The sequence below is a fragment of the Nicotiana tabacum genome, chromosome 24 (assembly GCF_000715075.1).
Source record: "Nicotiana tabacum cultivar K326 chromosome 24, ASM71507v2, whole genome shotgun sequence".
Taxonomy (NCBI): Eukaryota; Viridiplantae; Streptophyta; class Magnoliopsida; order Solanales; family Solanaceae; genus Nicotiana; species Nicotiana tabacum.
Genome location: NC_134103.1, coordinates 21,491,805 through 21,499,343, shown reverse-complemented (window position 1 = coordinate 21,499,343; position 7,539 = coordinate 21,491,805). Strand labels below are relative to the sequence as shown.

General features: G+C 35.7%; 1 long non-coding RNA gene across 1 annotated transcript; it reads left to right on the top strand.

Annotated features, from left to right (window-relative positions):
* The first annotated feature begins 330 nt into the window (after positions 1 to 330).
* On the top strand, positions 331 to 4,193 carry LOC107778198 (uncharacterized). Its single transcript, XR_012706733.1, has 3 exons — positions 331 to 471; positions 2,903 to 2,976; positions 4,130 to 4,193. It is a non-coding gene; the product is annotated as an uncharacterized LOC107778198 (long non-coding RNA).
* The last annotated feature ends 3,346 nt before the right edge of the window (positions 4,194 to 7,539 follow it).

Genomic DNA, 7,539 nt, shown 5'->3' with positions numbered 1-7,539 from the left:
CCCACACCCGCACCCCTCTATTGCCATCCCCAGTACTTCACCCCTCAAAGTATTCTATTTGTGCAAATTTTTGCTAAATGGGTAGTCCAAGCCCAATATTTTTGGCCCATATGAATCCATGTGCCTCAATTCAACCTGTGAAACCTTCTCCAACCTCTGTCACTTCGTCAGTTTCTTCAGCATCAACTGAACTGAGTTCCCTTCGTGCGGAGCAGCGATAAATTGAAAATGGCGTTGATGCTAAGAAGCAGCCGAATAAAATCCAATTATATATATAGCCTTCGAAGATTTTCCCACGCCATAGCCCAACCAGCGCCGCTTGATAGAGCAGTTAATTACCCGACAGCCTCATCACCATCGTTAGTTTTACCTGAATACGACAACAATAACAACAAAAATATAGGATTTATGCTCCCAAATTCACCTTTATTTGGTGGGTCCATGGATCTTATGGCTGTTCCTAAGAAAAAGGTAACAAGATCCTTTTTTTTTTTTTTTTTTTGGTTCCTTTGTAATTAGGCTGCAAATGTATGACTTTTTGTAATTAGGCTGCAAATGAACGTTGTTTAAAGTGATGGTTAAGGTTATAAATATAGTTATTACCTGATGGATATTTCTATCCTTTTACGGTTCAGGGTTTAGGGTTTTAGGATAGCCATATTGCTTTGTGTTCTTTTAGGCGTCCTTACTGTTTAATTTGGGGTATGTTTTCTTTTGCGGATATAGATTCTCATAATATTGATTTGGAAATGTTGAGTTCACCTGATGATTAATATGTTACTTGTCTGTTGAGTCTTGAGTTATGCTTTGGATTTCCATGTATTCGGCTATGAAGGATAATGTTGAGTAGAACAATGTTGCTTTTTAGGGCCGGAGCTAGTAGAAGGGAGGAGGGTTCAATTGAATCCCCTTAGTCGAAAAACTATACTGTGCAAGTAGGGTATAATTGAATGTTTTTGGTTATATATAAACTGCTGAATCCCCTTGATACAAGGAAAAATTTTAGTGTAGCGGTAAAGGGGCTCAAAAATTGCTTTTGGTAACAAGTTCAATTCTCACCTATGACATTCTAGTATTTCTTTTAATCCCCTTATATAAATTCCTGGCTCTGCCACTGTGCACAACTTATTCTTGCATTAAGTTTTACCTGTGTACTCTTTTTGTCTCCGTTCCCGAGATGTTATCGTCTTATTCAATTTAGGCAGTGAGATGAAATCAGTAATGGTACAAAGTCTCTTGTGATCATATGTGAGGCAAAACCTTTTATGTGTGCAGAGCTTTTGCGTATTTCTATTTTTGTATATGAGGTAATAGACTTGGTAGATGATTGTTTCAGGATGTTTTGAAAGATGTCTTTAGGGAAAACATTTACCATCATGATCTTTACTGGGGAAATAGAACAATCGGAGAACATAAGTACTGTTGGGGAAAAATGCATCCTAATTGAAGCACTGAGAATATCTGAGCCCTGTAAATACATTTGCTGCAAGACTGCCCTTAACTATGTGGGTGCAAAATTTGGGAAGTGGCTTAATTTTATGTATTCCCTTGCAAAGTAGAAGAGATTAAGATAAAGTGTGAGCTTTGTCAGGGTATTGGTGAGTGCTGGGTCAAATGAAAATGGGGTGGAGGGAGCAAATAGCTCCGGCAACGTGGTGACTTAGAATACAAAATGACCCTCTTTAGTTTTTGTTTTCTTTTGGTCTTTATTCTCCTGCAAACCTTGAAGCTTGGATCAGACCAGGAAATTTCCAGACTGTTCCAAATGTGAAAGTACGCAATAAAACTAAGCTTAAAAGCATAAAATGAAGTTGGTCGGGACAAGCCACACCTCCTGCTAATTATTTTTTATATTATGGAAGCTAGAAACGATCAAAATGGGGGTGGCGGATGGGGAAGCTAATATAATTCCCATAAATACATGTATGCGGAGTTGAGACCCTTTTTTTAATAATTGTGGTGTCCAAGCAAGCTTGCGCGCACCTTGACTAATTCCATGGGTACGTGAAACCTCTGGAGTAATTCTGTTCACCAAGGTTTGGACAGCCGAGAAAAAATCACCTAGTGCTTTTGCCTCCACTGTGATTTCAACATGAGACGTCATGGTTCTCAACCCACTTAATTTACCAATAGGCCACACAGTTGAGTTCTTGGAGTTGAGACTTATATTAAGATGTCCAGATAGTACTGAAATTATGGGATTACATTTTGGCTGGTTATTTACAATTAGTAACAGTTTAGCTAAGTGCCTTAGAAATACTCTGATCTTAGCTATCCCTTTGGGCTTTGATGTAAACTGAATTCTGGTAAATTTTTGGCTTTGTAGAGGCCCCCACATATATATCTTTACCGGCTTTTTGTTAATAATTGGCAGCAAGATTAACCTTACACTTTGATAGGTTATTGATGTGGAGTGACTTTCTGCTTGCTTGTGCATATTCCACATGAAATATCTGCATTTTTTATTCCTTTTAAATTATAAATGATTTCACTGATGTTGCACTAAGATAGTGGCAAAAATATACAGTGTGCATCATTAAGCTTCCAGAAAAATATATCCAACCATCTACACAAAAAGGAATGTATACAATCCTTACAAGCACCCTTCTTCACTTTTCCCGGGGAGGAAGTCATAGACTCATAGATCAGATTTTATCTGAAAGATTGGAGCCTTGTCAATTAGGCTACCTCCTCGACCCCTTTCTTAGTGCTTTTTTTGCATAGTTTTGCATGCCAGCTTGGCTCACTAGTTTAAATTTCCATATTTGTTACACTTGCCAAAATGCATGTTCAAGCTGTGAGGTAGTGTGTTGCACCGAGAGACTGTGTATGCATATTCGTGTTACATAGTTCATATTTCATCACAGTTTGTTATGCTGATAGGGTATGCTTGATAATGCAGGTTTCCCCTCACAAGAGAGGCATAAGAAATGGACCAAAGGCTCTAAAACCAGTACCAGTGATTATGCGTTGCAAGTAAGAGCTTTATGCCAAGAAAATGAATAACATATAGTTGATGCTTCTTCCCATAAATTAATCTCAATTGTAACGTATTCAAGCATGAAATGTTTAGCTAGTAAGCTAAAATCCTGACTTTTCTATTTAGCTTGTAAATAACAGAAGGTTGGATATATCGACATTTGTATGTCTTTCCTAGTGCTTCTGTAAATAATCAGAGACCAATGCAAGGCTCGACAAAACAAAAAGTATAGTGCATCATCTTTCCCTATAATGGAACTTTCATGCTGGAACAAAAACTAGCATAAAAGTCGATCTATGTCCCAAGGGTAGTTTTGATAGGCGGAAAGCCCCTAAAAAAAGGGGACAATGAAAAAGTAAAAGTGTACTTGGGTCACCAATAAATTGAAAAAAGGTCGTCAAGAAGGAAAAAGGGTGTTTTTCTTTCATCACATATCCCATTATTGAGCTTGCATTGGCTGTTGAATGGACTAAGTCTTTGAGATTTTACCTCGTTGTCTGATCTTAGCTCAGTAGACAGATTAAAGCCTTTTGCTTCTTAATGTTTTCCTAGTCGATGGGTCTTAAGTATGATTTGATGCAAGGTAACATCTTGCTTGAATGATTGTTAAACAATAAGATTATGATTGTTTACACATACATGCACAAGGACATAGTAACTAAAGATGCGGATGTGTGTTCATGATATAAAGTATGACTACTGCTAATTCAAGTATATCAACATTCTCAAGAATAGCACATCATTCCGAAATAAGCATCAAAAGCCTAGACATGATCTCTAACATGCACAAGAAAGCTCAAGTAGTCCTACAAACAATTTAAAGCATATCACACGAATAACATATTCGAATCAAGTATATCAATAATTCTCAAGAATAGCTCACTAGTGAAATTGAAATTTTAAATGATGATATTTGAAAGACATGCATGATTTTGTGATTCGGGTGTGAGTTTTTATTGCCACCATGATGTTTATCTTGGTCCTCAATAAGGAAGACAATTGCTTAGTGTCATGTTTCATTTTCTTGTCTAATGCAACGATTTTTGTTGTGCTCTCAGTTCCGCTTTTCTTTGTTGGTCTTCATCTAGGTCTCTACACTATTCCATGCTAATACTCTTGACGTTCTTCTGCTTGCAAATAAACTTGCAGGGTCTGCGGACGAGTCAAATTACCACATTTCTTTTGCTGCAGTGGAATTAAGCCTGGTGATGAGAATAGTTCCAACAGTTGATCAACTTGAAGTGGAGCGTCCAACATAATTTCTTCAATTTCAACTTTGTCGTTCTGGTAGAGTCCCTTTTGTTTGACAGAGAGAAGGCTGCACAATAGCATAGGCCGCTTGCTGAAGAACCTGTTTTGCATGTCTAAGTAGAACTGTGTTAGCTGTATTTCTTCCAAGTCTTCCCTTTGATTGATGACAATTAGTTCTTGAAAATCACAAAGCATAAGAATTCGGAGAGTAGAGCACGTAGTAGTGCAAGTTATCCCACATTCATTTCTCTGGAACGAAGTAAATTCAAGAGTTTTATAGCACAAAAATTCTTGATGCCCCCTGAGTGAAGAAACAAGAACTTATATCAAGATCGTGTATTCTCTGTGACTGTGTCAGAACTGCTCATGTACTTCCTGAAGTTGCACCTTATGCTAGCCGAGTATGAGAGGTTTTTATTTGTAACATGCTCCTTATTTAGTTTCTCCATTTACAGGTTAAGTTGTACCAAAGAGCAGAGTTCTTTTGTTGAAGATATGTTCTTCCCTCTATGGTATTCGTAGCTGTTATGTGTTAGAAACGATTAGGCTAGTAGAAGCTGCTAAACTGTGTTTATGCGAGTGAAGGGTTGGATTTCTTTCCCATGCAAGACATCTCAAAAATCATTTTTTTGAAATATTTATGAATTTTTATGTTGCATCGTGATTTGAATTTGTTTTACCTGTATCGAAAACCTGAAAAGTGGTGGTGTTACATGGTTTGGTTCGAAAAGAAAATTGTATTGTATAAATAGGGTAAAAACCAAACTTTTTTTGTATAAAAATTGCTTTAAATTCTTCAAATCCTAGGTGTCCTCCCCTTCACATTGTGTTTTATTTTGGTTGTCACAACATGGCATTAGTTTAAGCCTTTATTTTCTAGAAGAAATTCTTGCCAATTACTTCGTTTTAGGAATTGCCCTTTTTTAATGAGGAATGATATCATAGGAGTTGTTGGATGATAAACAATTAAGCATACTAACGTAGATATACTTGCATAGAATATGGAGACCAATTAATAAGAAACGTAGAAAGAGTTATAATGGGATAATCATGTCATAAATTACTCACATTGTTTCCATTGACAATCTAAGCAGTAGAATATTATTAAAGCAAGTTCTTGTGCTCCCCCCCCCCCCAAACCCACCCACCCACAAAAAAAAAAAAAAAAAAAAAACTAAAACTAGAAGCATGATGAGGAAACTTGACAGTCAAACATACATTGAAATAATATATTGCAATCAAAGGGGGAAGAGGAAGGAATATGCGGTTTTTGGGATAAGTAAGAACTTAGCCATGTTGTTTAACGTTAGATGATAAGTATAATATATCATTGCCAACATAGGTACAGTCCAAAATAACGTAGAAACAGTGCTTTTAGGATTAGCACGTTGACATTTAGCTCACATCTTTACATTTATGGGTACGTCAAACTTAGATCCTTGCCCAGGTAACGTGATTGCCCTTACTCTTTTTTTTTTTTTTTATATTGATAGTGTTTAAGCCAAGTTTACGCGTACATTGACTAATTTATTATGTTCTTTTTTTTTTTACCTCCCACAAATAGAAATACTATGCGACTTTGTTTATCCAAATGTATAGATAAAATAAGTTAAAACAATCTGGTGTTGCTATTCTGATGCTCATGACGGAGGGCGTGCTGATGAGAGCGGGTCAAACATGACTGACAAGCTTTTAGACTGGCAAACTTATAAAGAAGGGGTGCACATGTCACCTTAGGCGAATTTCATATCAAAATAGGCGAGAAAAGTGAAGAGTTTTATGAGGCATAATACCAATTCACATGGTACTGATACGCGTACTTTTGGAGCTCGAAGTGGCATAACCCAAAAGACAAATCCATGAGGGTCTAGGTCCAAAGCGGACAATACGTGTCATGAATTTGGGTCGTGACAAATATGGTACAAGAGCCGAATCTCTCTCAGTATGACGGTGGAGCAAAGAAAGTGAAGAGCTTTATGATACAAATTCACATCGTACACATCTTTTGGGCTCGAGGTGACATAATCCGAAAAACAAATTGGTGAGAAAATTTCAAAGCAAACAATATTTGCTATGAGCTTGAATCATGACCGCTACTATTGAGATTCGAACAATCTAAGTCCAAACGCACAAAATAATCTCTTGTCAAGTTAGTGCGCAATGACAAATTACGAAACCAAGTTTAGAAAATACGTTACGGAAGTCATTTGAACAAGTTATACTCTTTCTATCTCAAAAACTTATTAAACTTATAATTAAAATCCCAACCTTCCCCCACCAACATTTGAGGGCCACACCTATAATATGAACATTCGAATTAAAATCTCTTATTTTCCAATGTAGCGAAGGAAAAAGGAATATACTCTCTCCGTTTCAATTTATGTGAACTTATTTCCTTTCTAATCCGTGCCAAAAATAATGATTTCTTTCCTTATTTGTAAATAATTTATCTTTATGCAATGATTTATAGCCACACAAAATATATGTGCCTCATTTTACATTACAAGTTCAACAGTCTTTTCTTATTTTCTTAAACTTCGTGCATAGTAAAATAAATTTAAATAAATTAAAACGGAAAGAGTATTTTTTTGGGCACGAAAAAGAGAATGTTTGACAAAAAAAAATGTTGCGTATAAAATTGCAATAGCAATGAGGACCGCCACATTAGCATCAAATTCCGCAGAAATTCACACCATGAAACAGAAAAGCTAACGCACTTACATTTTGACGGACACGTGTTAAATAATGACGGCTAAACGAATCTTATAAGTAGAAAATGGCATATCCTCTGTTCTCAAGACCACCGTAAGCTTCTCTTTTAAGGGTCAACCATCAACTCATCAAGCTATAAAACAATCAATTCATTATGCTTCAAATCTAAATTAAGTAATTGTATTGTACTATAAGTTAATCATCATAATAGTGATATTTATGTTGACAATTAATTTACAGTAATTAAAATAATTTTATCAACTTGTTTATATTTTCGGTCTTAAGTATATGAACATAATAACGATTAGCATTATAATTATCGTAGGCATAATCAATGTTTTAAACGGCGAGGGCGTGAGCCGAAGCATTTTACGTAATACTGGGCGAGACGTAAATCCCGAAATATGAGGTGTAAACCCATGGATCTTTAAATTTTTTAATTTATAAATTAATAAAATAATATAATAACACAAAAAATATGAAAGCATGTTACAAGGTTATGAAAATTAAAAAAAGAACAAAGAAGCTCATTGAAAAAATAAGATATCTAACGTGTTTTTACAAGTATAAATAATGAAATAGTTAAATTTATTATG